Here is a 14,437-nt window from a genome sequence, read left to right as displayed (position 1 = left end):
AATCCAGAACCAGACATTAAAATATTGATGTCCCAATCCCTGAGGTAATATTGAAGATATAGCAGAACTAATACAATTTGTACTCTGGTATTTATTACCATGTACTACTACCTAATTTTAAAAACTAATATATGTTCAAATGTAGTTGATTAACTTCCAGTGATACATAATTCAATTGAGGAAAAACAAACAGTAATAAAAAATACTAGTTTAGAGATTGGTTCAGCTGAGCAGAAATTGAGACACAGAAGTAGAGAAAAAACATATGGACACCAAGGGGGGAAAGCGGCGGGGGTTGAGGGTGGTGGTGTGATGAATTGGGAGATTGGGATTGACATATATACACTGATGCGTATAAAATAGATAACTAATAAGAAAAAAAATAAATTATAAATAAATAATACTAGTTTAATCAAAAAAGAAATGGCAATTGATATACTGTACTTCAAAATTTAGCAGACTAAGAAGTCAAAATTAAGTCCATGGGACTCTTTTGTCTCTGGAGATGGAAAAGGATTAGATTCAAATTTATGGTACTAAAGAAGAAAGTGATATATAAATGTAAGGATAAGTACACGCTATATTCAATTGTAAAAGAAATTTTGTGACCATTAGCATATCCCCCCTCCACCTTATATAATCGTCTGGAGTCATAGCTTATGAGGGTGGAACATTCTAAAGTTGATCTGTAAGAACAACAAAAATCACATGAGGTGAAAGATGTACTTGAGGGAATTTCCTGGCGATCCAGTGGTTAGGACTCTGTGATTTCATTCCTCCCTGGATTCAATCCCTGGTCGGGGAACTAAGATCCCACAAGCCACATGGTGCAGCCAAAACAAACAAAAGAAGATGTACTTGAAAATTTCTTAGGAGAGCTTCGAACTGGAGACTGATTTATCATCTCTGAATTTTCCTCCAGCATTTGATCTGATAGCCTTCTCTTTGGCTGACCATCCAAAGTGGGTGGTTTAGATTTAGAGGCAATGCTACATGAAAAAACGTGCATCTTTGAATCACACTCAGTGTGGCAAAATGACCATGCCATGAAAGCCACATGAAAACTAAGATCTACTGAGAAAATAGCAGATTTAAGTCTTTTGTCACATTCTTCCTCCATGGCATGCACTTATTTAGAAAAAGGGAAGGCAGAGTGGTATTTAAATTTTCTTTATTGCTTTGTTGACCTTATACATTTAGTTGAAATAATGTAAGTGAAGAGCATGGGTGATGTGACACAACTGGATTAAACATGGTAGCTCTTTCCATGGCCCAAATATGGCAGGTGCTGTCAGGAACTAAGATCTCACCCTAGTTGTAAGCCAACAACTTAGTGTAACGTGGTTTCATGGATATGAGCGGAGGACATGAGAATTCCGGGTCAGAGACAAAGAACTTTATTATCCACAGCACCACATGCAGCATGAGCATCGGCATGTTTACATCAGTTCCTGGATGTCAGGAACCCTGAGCTTAGGGAAACCAAATCTTTTATAGTGGGAGGCAAGCATTTCTGTCTTTTGCTCTGGAGGGAAATACTCTATCTTTGAAGGCCGTTTGCTCTACAAACATCCTTGTGAAGATGGTGTGGAACAAATGATAGTGCCTCTGCTCACAAGATGTGCAGAAACTCAAGAGGACAAGATTTTATTATGTTGTATTATATTTGGTGGAAGGGCACAGTGAGTAAATGGTTTGCTATGGAGGAAAGAATATGGTTTTCACAGTCACACTGACCCTAGCTCCATTTCTAGCATAAGTTTTTATAAGCTAAATGACCTTAGTCAAAGCGGTTAACTTCTCTGAGCCTCAGTGACATAATGGGGTAATAGATCTTCTCCCATAGAATGTTTGTTTAGATCAACTAAGAAAGTGTAATAGAAAGGATCATTCACAGTATCTGGAATATTCTAAGCATTCAACAGATGCCCAATCCTTCTATCCTTCCCTCATTCACTGATTTCCTCATTTGTGTGAATCGGATGCACAATTAGGCTTCTGCCAGAGCCCCAAATCCCTCTCCCAAATTGAGCAGCAACTGGCCATTTCTGCCACACCACCCTCCTTTGCTTAGGAGGGGGCAAGCATTAGAGCTCAAAGGCCTAGGGAAGCTGGGTTTACACACTGAAGCCACAAAGACTGGAACAACTTTGTGCCACAACTACTGAGCCTGTGCTCTAGAGCCTGCGTGCCATAACTACTGAAGTCCACGTTCGTAGAGCCCGTGCTCTGCAGCAAGAGAAGCCACCGCGATGAGAAGCCCGTGCACTGCAATGAAGAGTAATCCCCACTTGCCAGAACTAGAGAAAAGCCCTTGCGCAGCAATGGAGACCCAACGCAGCCAAAAAAAAAAAAGTTTCTTAACGTCTCTAAGGCTTCATTTTCTTGCCTCTAACATGAGGAAATAGTAGGATCAAATTCCTCAGGTAGTTGTGAAGAGAAAATGAGGTAAAGCATGAAAAGCTCTTAACGAGTGCCTGATAGTCAGCAAATCCTCAGGAAACAGTAGCTACAATTATTATTTCTGAGAGTCAATCAATAGCTCCTGAAGCAGTTTCTCCATATAATTTGGGAAAGAAAAAAAACTTTATCTGCTATCATGGAATTCAACAGAGATCCGAAGTTCTGTGCCAAATAATAAAAATAGGGACAGAGAGAAGAGAGGAGAAGGATGGGACGCAGGCCCCTGTATGTGTAGCTGGTTTGAAAGACTGACTGGAATAGGATACAGGGCAAACTCCGCTAAGCCTTCCCTTCCCTGTACCCACTTTGCCACCCCCCCACACACACACACAATCATAGACCAGCTGATACTTATCCAGGGTCTGACATCACTATTCCCAGGAGAGGGTACTGTCTTTATAGATATATTAGCTAGGTTTTGCTGTGTAACAAATAACCCCCAAATCTCAGTGGTGTACAACCCCAAAGGTTTATTTCTTGCTCACCCCTATGTCCATGATGGGTCAACTACTTCCCTGTTCCATGTTATCTTTACTCCAGAACCCAGGCTGAGGGAGCTCCTCTCTCTCTCTCTGGAACATTGCCAGATTTCATGGCAGAAGGAAAAGAGACATGGTGAACAACATGCTGGGTCTTCAGCCTTCTGTTCCAAAGTGACATACATCACTTCTTCTCACATTTCATTGGCCAGAGCAAGTCTTATGGCTTCATGATGACAGAGTTGGGGCACATAATTCTGCTCCAGGGAGGTTATATAGGGGAAGCGTAATCCACTCTTCCACAGTGGACTACCTCCCCATCCAAACATACTCAGGTGTCAGAGGGACAGACAGCCACTGACAGCTGTTTATTAGCTGACCCTGGACCTTCTCTGAGCCTCCATTTTATCCTCTGTGAAATGGAGATAGCAACACTTGTCCTGTCAACCTCACAGAAAAGGGGTAAGAATTCAAATGAGACCACAGATATGAATGTGATTTGTAAACTGTAAAGTCCTGCACTCCCATGAGAGGGTTTTATTACTAGTATGAGTCTAACAGGAGAGATAATAAAGCTTTTTAAAAACCAACTGGATAAGGGAATCTCTGAGGTCTCTGATATTCAGTGTTCTCTTACTGAGAAAGCTGTGGGATCCACTCAGGAGAGGCTGCCAGGTGACCACACATCACAGGCAACCCGGCATTCACGCATCAGTGATTCACTCATCAGTAACTGATGTTTTTGCTTGGACTTGGGCTCCTGTCTCCTTCTGACCACTGGAGCTCCTCAGCGCCCCCTTCCTATTTTTCTGCTCAGGCAGAAAAATGGATGCCTTTCTAACCAAGCCCCTATTATGCAGAAGAGATAATAGAGATCCAAGATGTTAACTGACCTGCCCAACTCAGCAAGTGTGTTCAGAGCTAGGACTAGAAATCAGACTTTGGATTCCTAATCTATTGCTTTTCTAAAACTTAGATTCCAACACTACAGCCGTTAATGCTGAGATTTGGGCAAGCTTATTAAGCTCTCTGAACCTCAGTTTCCTCATCTGTAAAATAGGTATGGTGGCCCTGACTTTATTGGATTGTTATGAAGGTTAGACATTCATATAAAATTCTTCTTCACCAAAACCCCCAACCCCACCCCCCATTTACACCCCTCTGCTCTCCCTGCCAGGTGTCAGCTCCCTCCTGGAAGAGGCCCCTGCAGCCTTCAAGGTTGGTTCTGAGAACTGCTCCTGGACTTCACTGGGGGTAAGGGGGGTATTCCCTTCCCCGTGGTGCCTCAGTACCTATGAGGATTTAGTTATTTTAGAATTCCCAGAGCACAGTATCTGTGAAACAGGTGAAAGTTTCAAGAGCAGATAGACATTTTAATGAATCATTATTCTTAAAAAAACGTCTTTCTCTCTCTTCTTTGGTCTTGCCAAAGATCCTTTTTGTAAGGTGGGATCTTAACAAAACGGCACCGCGAAACAGAGGAAAGCTTCAAGTGAGCTTTATTAGGGAGCGCTCCCGGGCGAGGTTCACTGGTCCGAGAGAAAGGGGGCCAGAGAAGTCGCGTCCAGTACTGGATGAGGGGAATTTTTATTGGGGTAAAAGCAGAAGGCGGCTTGCAAGGGGAGGGGGTGGTTTGCTATACAGGGTAATTCCTTATTTGGTGAGAATACAGCAGGGCCAGGTGTTGGTTGGTGTGTTGTGGGGCGTAAGCCCATTTTCCCTCCCCGTCAGCCCCATTGTTTTCTGGGCAGGAAGTTAGAGTCTCTTGTTGATTCCCAGAACAGGTGAGGTCGTTATGTCCCAATGCCTCTCCTACCTCATACTGGTCGATGTTTTCTCTTACCCACCCCGGGCCTCCTTTCACCCGGGCCAATGGACCTTACATCCCAACATCTTTGATGGATTGGGGCGACGTTTTGTCTCTGGCTACTTCCTGCATGAGTGGGGGCGTCGTTGGGGTTGGGCGGTCGGGGGCCCGGATTTAAGGAGAGCCAGTGGGGGGTTCTGTAGGAAGCAGGGTGTAAGGGCCGAGAAGCATCTGGTTTGTGGCTACTCGAGAGACTTCTTCCATGCACCTGCGAAGGAACCTAAGAAAACAGGGAGCAAACATAAACAGGATACAAATAAAAAATAGGGGCCCGAGATTGGTGTTAGCCAGGTAAAAAGGGTGGATTACCACCAATCGGGAATTGGGGAGGTGGACGGTTGGTGTTTGCGTTGGAGTTCACGGATAATCCGGGTGCGGTCGGTTGTTAGACTTTTTGTGGTAGGGGTAAGGTGGAGCCCCAGGTAGGTTACAGAAGATACAGATAACTGAGCCTTGGCTGGGGAGACCCGATAACCGCGAGAGCCAAGGTAATTAAGGAGATCTGTGGTATGTTGTCTAGAGAGGTTAAGAGATGGGCTGCAAAGGAGGAGGTCATCTACATATTGGAGGAGTATGCTGCGGGTAAGGGAGCAGGAAGTGAGGTCCCGTGCCAGCGCCTGACCAAAGAGATGAGGGCTATCGCGGAAGCCCTGGGGAAGAACTGTCCAGGTGAGCTGGCTAGAAGTATGAGTGTCCGGATTCGTCCAGGTAAAGGCAAAGAGGAAATAGGAGTCAGGATGTAGGGGGATAATGAAGAAGGCATCCTTGAGATCCAAAACCGTAAAGTGGGTTGTGGATGGGGGAATATGGGAGAGCAAGGTGTTTGGGTTCGGTATTACCAGGTGGAGAGGAATTATGGCCTCATTGATTATTCGGAGATCCTGGACCAGGCGATAATCTCCAGAGGCTTTGCGGACAGGCAGGATGGGGGTGTTGCAGGGAGAGTCAGTGGGGATAAGAAGTCCCTGATTTAGGAGTCTGGTGATAATAGGTTGTAGGCCCCTAAGGTGAGTCTCAGAGATGGGAAATTGGGGCCTTGACGGAAACTTGGAGGGGTCCTTTAGGCGGATGAGAACAGGGGAATGGTGTGTTGCTATTATGGGCTTAGAAGTATCCCAAACTTGGGGATTGATTGGGTATGGTGTGGTTAAAAGAGGAGGGCAGGAGGGAGAGGGTTCTAGAGATAGACCGAGAAGAGGAAGCAGAAGCTGGGAGGAGGGGACTTTAGGGTCAAGTCTGACCAGCTGGAGGGAGGCCCCTAAGTAAGAGAGGATATCTCGGCCTAAGCGGGGAACTGGGCAGAATGGCATGATTAAAAAGGAATGAGTAAATGGCATCCCGCCAAGATTACATGGGAGTAAACCGGTTTGAAATGGGGAGAAGGATTTGCCGTCAATACCCATAACCGAGATCTGGGAAGGAGAAACTGGCCTGGAATAGGTAGGCAGAACCGATTAGGTGGCCCCCGTGTCCACCAAAAATGAGATGGACTTACCCGCCACCTGTAGCGTTACCCTGGGCTCGGCGAGGGTGATGGGGTTCTTCGAGTCCGGGCGCCGTCAGTCGTCAGCCAATCCCAGCAGTTCGAGTGGCAATGCCGCAGGGTTGGCCTGCCCCCCGCGTGGAGACGCTGAGGGAGGGCCAGTCGTAGGGCAGTCACTCTTCCAGTGGCCCGTTAGCCCGCAGCTGGGACAGGGCTTAGAAGGAGGTTGGGGATTGGGACATTGGCGAGCCCAGTGGCCTTCTTTTCCACATTTGAAGCAGGCCCCTGGCGGGGTTGCCTTCTGCAGACCCCGTGGATGCTGTGATCCATGGGAGATGGCCGGCCTTAGGGCGGCCACAAGAGCTTGGGTTTGGAGGGCCACCTTCTGGTGCATCCGAGCCTGTCGGCTGGATTCTGCCAAATCCTCACGGCCATTATAGACTTTAAAGGCCATTTTTACCAGGTCTCGAATAGGGGTTTGAGGGCCGTCCTCTGCCCGTTTTAATTTTTTCCGAATGTCTGGGGCTGATTGGGTAATAAAATGGGTGGCTAGGACCGCTGCCCCTGCCGGTGTGTCGGGATCCAGCCGGATGTAGAGAGTTAAGGCCTGTGTAAGGCGATTGAGAAAGATAGCTGGATTTTCGTTAGGTTCTTGGGTTATCTCTTTTAGTTTTTCAAAATTGACCACCTTATGGGCAGCAGCCTGCATGCCAGCTAGGAGGCATTGAATCATGAGATCACGTTTACGGCCGACCATCTTGGCTGTCCTGATACTAGCCTGGGTCGGTGCCTGGTACAGCGGTTACGCCGACTGACATAGAATTATCAGTAAGGTGGACCTGATCTGCATGGTTTCGGGCAGCAGTTTGAATTCTTTCCCTTTCGTCTGGGGTTAAGGTAGAGGACAGAACCACGAAGATATCATGCCAGGTTAAATCATAAGCTTGAGAGAGATAGCGGAACTCCTTAATGTAGCGGGAAGAGTCAGCAGAGGAGGAACCCAGTCGTTTTTCTATTTGAGAGAGATCTTGGAGGGAGAAGGGGACGTGGACTCGGACCAGTCCTTCTGCCCCTGCTACCTCCCTCAGTGGACAGAGGAGGTTAGGATCCTGAGAATCATGCGAACGCGTGTGTGCGCTGATTGGTGGGGGGAGGGATGTGGGCAAAGGAGCTGACGGCGGTGGCGGGGGAGCAGCGGGAGGAGCGGCTTCAGGGGAAGGGGGAACCGCTTCGGGGTAGGGTGGGGGAGGTGTAAAAGGGGGGCAGCAAGAGATTCGGGGGGGTCGGTTAAAGGAGAGGAGGAGTTTTCGTCGGAGGGAGTTGGAGAAGTTTGTTTTGCGAGGAGAATCTGGGAGGTAGAGCAATTAAGGCATAGGGGCGGGAGCGCAAATACCAGAAGGCCTGAACATAGGGCACCTCGGACCATTTGCCCGTCCTGTGGCAGTAATTATTTAAATCACGGAGGATGTTAAAATCGAAAGTCCCTTCAGAATTGATTGTCCAGAGGATATTGTGGCCAGGCCACAGTGGAAGAGAAAATAAGCCGTCTGACAGCGGTGATCTTGGGAGAAATCGAGGGCTGTAAAATTGGCTAAGAGACACCCCAGGGGCGTCTTAGGATCTGGTTTCGATTGTGAGGTTCCCATGACCCCAGTCTGTCCCTGAGTGAATGGAGAGGGAGAGAGGCGTCCCTGGTCTCATTCTCCAATTCACGGCAGGTCGGAGGGCGGTCAGGCGATTGGGACGTCTCCACAGTTGCCCGAGGACCGGAGGGAGGACGGAGGAATCCCTGACGCGGCCGCGCTTAAGGACAGGGAGTCCGGAGGGCAGGGACTCTGAGGGTCGGAGGGAACAACGGAGAGGGACTTACCCCGTTTTCTGCCGGATCGGGTGTCTGAGCAGAGGTTCCCTGGTTGTCTCCTGGGGGAGGGGAGGAGCGGCCCGTGCGGCTGCCCGCGGGGCTTGGTACCCCTCCCGGGTTTCGGCACCAAATGTAAGGTGGGATCTTAACAAAACGACACCGCGAAACAAAGGAAAGCTTCAAGTGAGCTTTATTAGGGAGCGCTCCCGGGCGAGGTTCACTGGTCCGAGAGAAAGGGGCCAGAGAAGTCGCGTCCAGTACTGGATGAGGGGAATTTTTATTGGGGTAAAAGCAGAAGGCGGTTTGCAAAGGGAGGGGGTGGTTTGCTATACAGGGTAATTCCTTATTTGGTGAGAATACAGCAGGGCCAGGTGTTGGTTGGTGTGTTGTGGGGCGTAAGCCCATTTTCCCTTCCCGTCAGCCCCATTGTTTTCTGGGCAGGAAGTTAGAGTCTCTTGTTGAACAGGTGAGGTCGTTATGTCCCAATGCCTCTCCTACCTCATACTGGTCGATGTTTTCTCTTACCCCCCGGGCCTCCTTTCACCTGGGCCAATGGACCTTACACTTTTCCCCTCCAGATTCTGGAGAGAAAGCTAAGGAGGAAAGGGAGCGTGAAGGAAGAATTCTTTCCTGCCTATATATTTATTCTGGGTTTTACAGGCTTAATGTCTGACCTCCCCCACTCTGAGCGCAAAGGAGGAAAGGGGCCATTTTTACTGGGTTCACTGCTTTATACCTGGTACAAGCATGTACAAGATGTGAAGACAGAAACAAAAAGTAACTTGTTTCATCAGTAAATGAACACAGGGCAGCTGGGCTTGTCTAAGTGACCCATGCCTTCAAGCAGTCTCCGTTTTAGGACAGTAGCTGGGGTCACTGGTTTTCAAAAACTACTGGGAAAACCACATCCTGCTTCCCCCAATCCCTACGTCTATTCTGGTATCAAAATGAAAAAGATGGCAAAGCAGAGCATTTCAGATGCGGTCCACAAGAGGGTGTCACAGGCCCATGCCAGGCCAGCTCCATGGTTGGAACTCCTGGCCTTTGGTCCCACTTGTGTAGCTCACACAAATCTGGTTCGGCAGTACTTCCTCAGTCTCTTTTTTGGTTCTTCTCTTTTCCTGGCCCAGGAGGAAGTGGAGAAGCTTTTGGAGTCAGGTGGACTTGAATTAAAATCCTGGCTCTGTCATTTGGTGAGACGTTGGCAAATGAGTTAATATTCTGAGCTGTTGTATTATTAATAATTGCTAAATTCCCAAGGCCAGGGAATCACTGATTTATAGAGCAAGAAGAGACCTTCAAGATTGGCCAGCAGACCCACCACGTTTCACAGATGGGGACACTGAGGCCCAGGCTACACCAAAACCCAGCTGCCTCCTTCAAAAATACGTAAGACAGGGACTTCTCTGGTGGTCCAGTGGTTAAGAGTCTGCCTTCCAACGCAGGGGGCGCAGGTTTGATCCCTGGTCAGGGAACTAAGATCCCACATGCCACGGGGTAACTAAGCCTGTGCAGCACAACTACCGAGCCCGCGTGCTCTGAAGCCCGTGTGCCATGACTACTGAGCCCACGCACTCTAGATCCTGCACGCCACAACTAGAGAGAAGCCTGCGTGCTGCAATGAAGAGCCCGTGCGCCGCAGTGAAGAGCCTGTGCTCCACAATGAAAGATCCCGCACGCCTCAGCTAAGACCCAACGCAGCCAAATAAATAAATAAATAATTTTAAAAATGCATAAGACGTAAGAGCATTCATCAATGAACAAATGAATGAAAAGATAAGCCAGCAAGGACTTTGGATCCAGACAAAAACACAAACTCTTGTTTTCATCATCCAGCTTTGCTGGTGTCTAACTTGATCAAGTTGCTTGACCTCTTGTGCCTCAGTTTCCTCGTCTCAGTGGGGGAGGGGAAATATACTCAGGGATAATAATGGTACCTACTTCATAGGGTGTTGTGAGAATTCAATGAGCTCAGACATAAAGTGCTCAGCTAGGTGCTTGGCACCTAGTAGATATCGTATCTTATTTATAATCTAGGTCTAGGTCATGTAACCTTTCCGAGCCTCAGTGTTCTCATCTATAGAGTGGGGATTTTACATAGCGTTGTAGGGAGGATTAAATGGCACAACACAAAAAAACTCACAACATAGGACCTGGCTCATGGTAGTGATATAAAATACAGTTTATAATGATAAGTATTACTTTATCCCTGTCCGTGAAGTAAAGAATGATTGTTTCTAAGAACAAAGCTTTACACACACACACACACACACACACACACACACACACACACACCCTTGTTACTGCCTTAGTTGAGACCTCTTTTCTCCCCTGGACTATTGCTACAGAGCCTGCACCTTGGGAGGAATGAGTGATGCTACCTGGCTGGTGGCTCACCTCTAGGGGGCTCCCTTCCTTAGCTCCAGCCAAATGTTGCTGGGAGAATATATAGGTTCCTTGTCGTATTAGTTTCCTACAGCTGCTGTAACAAAGTACCACCTGCTGGTAGTTAAAACCATTGTATTCTCCCACAGTGTTGGAAGTTAGAAATCTGAGATCAAGGGGCTGAGGTTGGATCGAATCCTTCCCTGCCTCTCTGGCTTCTGGCAGTCAATCCTTGCTGATCCTTTGGCTGACAGCTGCATCACCCCAATCTCTGCCTCCATTACCAGCCACATGGCATTCTCCCTCTTGTGTATCTGCGTCCCTTCTAGAGAAGGACACCAGTCATATTTGACTAAGGGTCCATCCTACTCCACTAAGACCTCATCTTAATTTACATCTTAATTGCGTCCATGAAGACCCTATTTCCAAATAAGTAGAAGTCACAGGCACCAAGGGTTAGGACTTCAACATATCTTGCAGGGGGGTGCAATTCAACCCACAGCACTTGTTAAAAGATTTTTCAAAAAATTTGAAATTTTATGAGCTCTTCTGACTTATTACAGATTCAATGCAATCCCTATCAAACTACCAATGGCATTTTTCACAGAACTAGAACCAAAAAGTTCACAATTTGTATGGAAACACAAAAGACCCCGAATAGCCAAAGCAATCTTGAGAAAGAAAAACGGGAGGAATCAGACTCCTGGACTTCAGACTATACTACAAAGCTACAGTAATCAATACAGCATGGTACTGGCACAAAAACAGAACTATAGATCAATGGAACAGGATAGAAAGCCCAGAGATAAACCCATGCACATATGGTCACCTTATCCTTGATAAAGGAGGCAAGAATATACAATGGAGAAAAGACAGCCTCTTCAATAAGTGGTGCTGGGAAAACTGGACAGCTACATGTAAAAGAATGAAATTAGAACACTGCCTAACACCATACACAAAATAAACTCAAAATGGATTAAAGACCTAAATGTAAGGCCAGACACTATCAAACTCTTAGAGGAAAACATAGGCAGAACACTCTATGACATAAATCACAGCAAGATCCTTTTCAACCCACCTCCTAGAGAAATGGAAATAAAAACAAAAATAAACAAATGGGACCTAATGAAACTTAAAAGCTTTTGCACAGCAAAGAAAACCATAAAAAAGACGAAAAGACAACCCTCAGAATGGGAGAAAATATTTGCAAATGAAGCAACTGACAAAGAATTAATCTCCAAAATTTACAAGCAGCTCATGAAGCTCAATATTAAAAAAACAAACAACCCAATGCAACAATGGGCAGAAGACCTAAATAGACATTTCTCCAAAGAAGATACACGGATTACCAACAAACACATGAAAGAATGTTCAGCATCATTAATCATTAGAGAAATGCAAATCGAAACTACAATGAGGTATCACCTCACCAGTCAGAATGGCCATCATCAAAAAATCTACAAACAATAAATGCTGGAGAGGGTGTGGAGAAAAGGGAACCCTCTTGCACTGTTAGTGGGACTGTAAATTGATACAGCCACTATGGAGAACAGTATGGAGGTTCCTTAAAAACTAAAAATAGAACTACCATACGACCCAGCAATCCCACTACAGGGCATATACCCTGAGAAAACCATAATTCAAAAAGAGTCATGTAAAAAAAAAAAAAAAAAAAAAAAGAGTCATGTACCACAGTGTTCATTGCAGCTCTATTTACAATAGCCAGGACATGGAAGCAACCTAAGTGTCCATCAACAGTTGAATGGATAAAGAAGATGTGGTACATATATACAATGAAACATTACTCAGCCATAAAAAGAAACGAAACTGAGTTATTTGTAGTGAGGTGGATTGACCTAGAGTCTGTCATACAGAGTGAAGTAAATCAGAGCAAAACAAATACCGTATGCTAACACATATATATGGAATCTAAAAAAAAAAAAAAAAGGTTATAAAAAACCTAGGGGCAGGATAGGAATAAAGATGCAGACATAGAGAATGGGCTTGAGGACACAGGGAGGGGGAAGAGTAAGCTGGGACGAAGTGAGAGAGTGACATGGACGTATATACACTACCAAATGGAAAATAGATAGCTAGTGGGAAGCAGCTGCATAGCACAGGGAGATCAGCTCTGTGCTTTGTGACCACCTAGAGGGGTGGGATAGGGAGCGTGGGAGGGAGATGCAAGAGGGAGGAGATATGGGGATATATGTATATGTATAGCTGATTCACTTTGTTATAAAGCAGAAACTAACACACCATTGTAAAGCAATTATACTCCAATAAAGATGTTATAAAAAAGAAAACAAAAATGTGATCAAGGAAAAAAAATTTTTATTTATATATAAAGTACATCAACATAATTATAATATATTGGTTTTATTTTATTAATTTATGTAAAATTGATGTAAAAATATATTATAAACAATGTTACCTAGATTCAAATTATATCAGTAAATTCTTAAATAAATTATGTATCTAAATTATTTATAATTTATGAGATGTTAGGACAGTTAATTTTTTAAAAATAGCTAGATGAGTCAAATAAAATATTTCTGTGGACATGAAAGTCCCTTGGGCCATCACTGTTCAACCCTGGCCTCATGGACTTCAGGGTGGTCTTCCTACTAAGCAAATACGATGATGTTACTCTTTCCATGATGGCCGATAGCTGTCAGCAATAGCTGACAAATGGATACTTCAACAAACACTTCTAGGTACATCTCCCCTGCATCCCCTGGTGAAGCCTGTGCTCACGTGTAGCTCCCCGGTCTGGCTGAAAACAGACCTTCACTGCCAGCTTCTGTGTTTCCTCCAGGAACAGTCCCCGTCTCCTCCACTCCCCTCCCCCCATGCACCCCCCTACCCCCAACCCCCCCCATTTTCTCTGCTACTTAACAGTCAAGGCCCAGCTCAAAGGCCACTTCCTCCATGAAAGCTGCCAGGCACAACAGTGTCTCCCACCCCCAGTTCCATAGTATCTTGCTTCTGCATTTTGCAGCACTTCTCCCACTTTTCCTGGTATCATAGTGAGGTTGTACTATTAACTGCTTCTCCCACTAAGTTAAGAGCTCCCAGAAGTCAGAAACATCACCTTGGTTGTTGTGTTAGTTTACCAGGGCTGTGTCAAAGGTTCTTTGCTTGAGCACACTGTAGTCAGCCTGATGAGCCTTCTCCTAGGCACATCTCTGCACTTCCTTGTAAAATCTAGTTTTAGCAAGAACCCTGCTAAGTCAGTTTAACCCAAACCCCTGACCCTCGATATCTGATCAGGTTCCTTATCCCCTCTACCATCTCCCCAATGATGTCTGATTATCCTGGCCTGCCTTCAGCAAAAATCCTATTAGGTTGATTTAGCCAGAATTCTTCTTACCCCTGACGTTTCCTCCCAGTAATTTTCCATCCATTGACCCCACCCTGCTCCCTGGCTACAAATTCCCACTTGCCCATGCTGTATTTGGAGCTTAGCCCCATCTCTCTCCCACATTGGAAAATCCCTTTGCAGTCCCTATACCTATCAGCGTGGTCCTGAATAAAGTCTGCCTTTCTATCTTCAACAAGTATCATTGGATTTTTTTTTCTTTAACATCTTTCACAACAAATATCACAGACTTGGTAGCTTAAACAACAGAAATTAATTTTCTCAAAATTCTAGAGGCTAGAAGTCTGAAATCAAGGATTGATTTCTTCTGAGGACTCTCCCCTTGGCTTGTAGATGTATGTCTTCACATGGTCTTCTCTCAGTGTCTGTCTGTGTCCTCAGTTTCCTCTTCCTATAATGACACCAGTCATGTTGGATTAAGGCCCACCCTCATGACCTCATTTTAATTTAATTACCTCTTTAAAGACTCTATTTCCAAATATGGTCACTCTCTGAGATACTGGGGGTTAGGACTTCA

This window comes from Globicephala melas, chromosome 6 (assembly GCF_963455315.2).
Source record: "Globicephala melas chromosome 6, mGloMel1.2, whole genome shotgun sequence".
Classification (NCBI taxonomy): Eukaryota; Metazoa; Chordata; class Mammalia; order Artiodactyla; family Delphinidae; genus Globicephala; species Globicephala melas.
Note: the sequence above shows the minus strand (reverse complement) of the source record.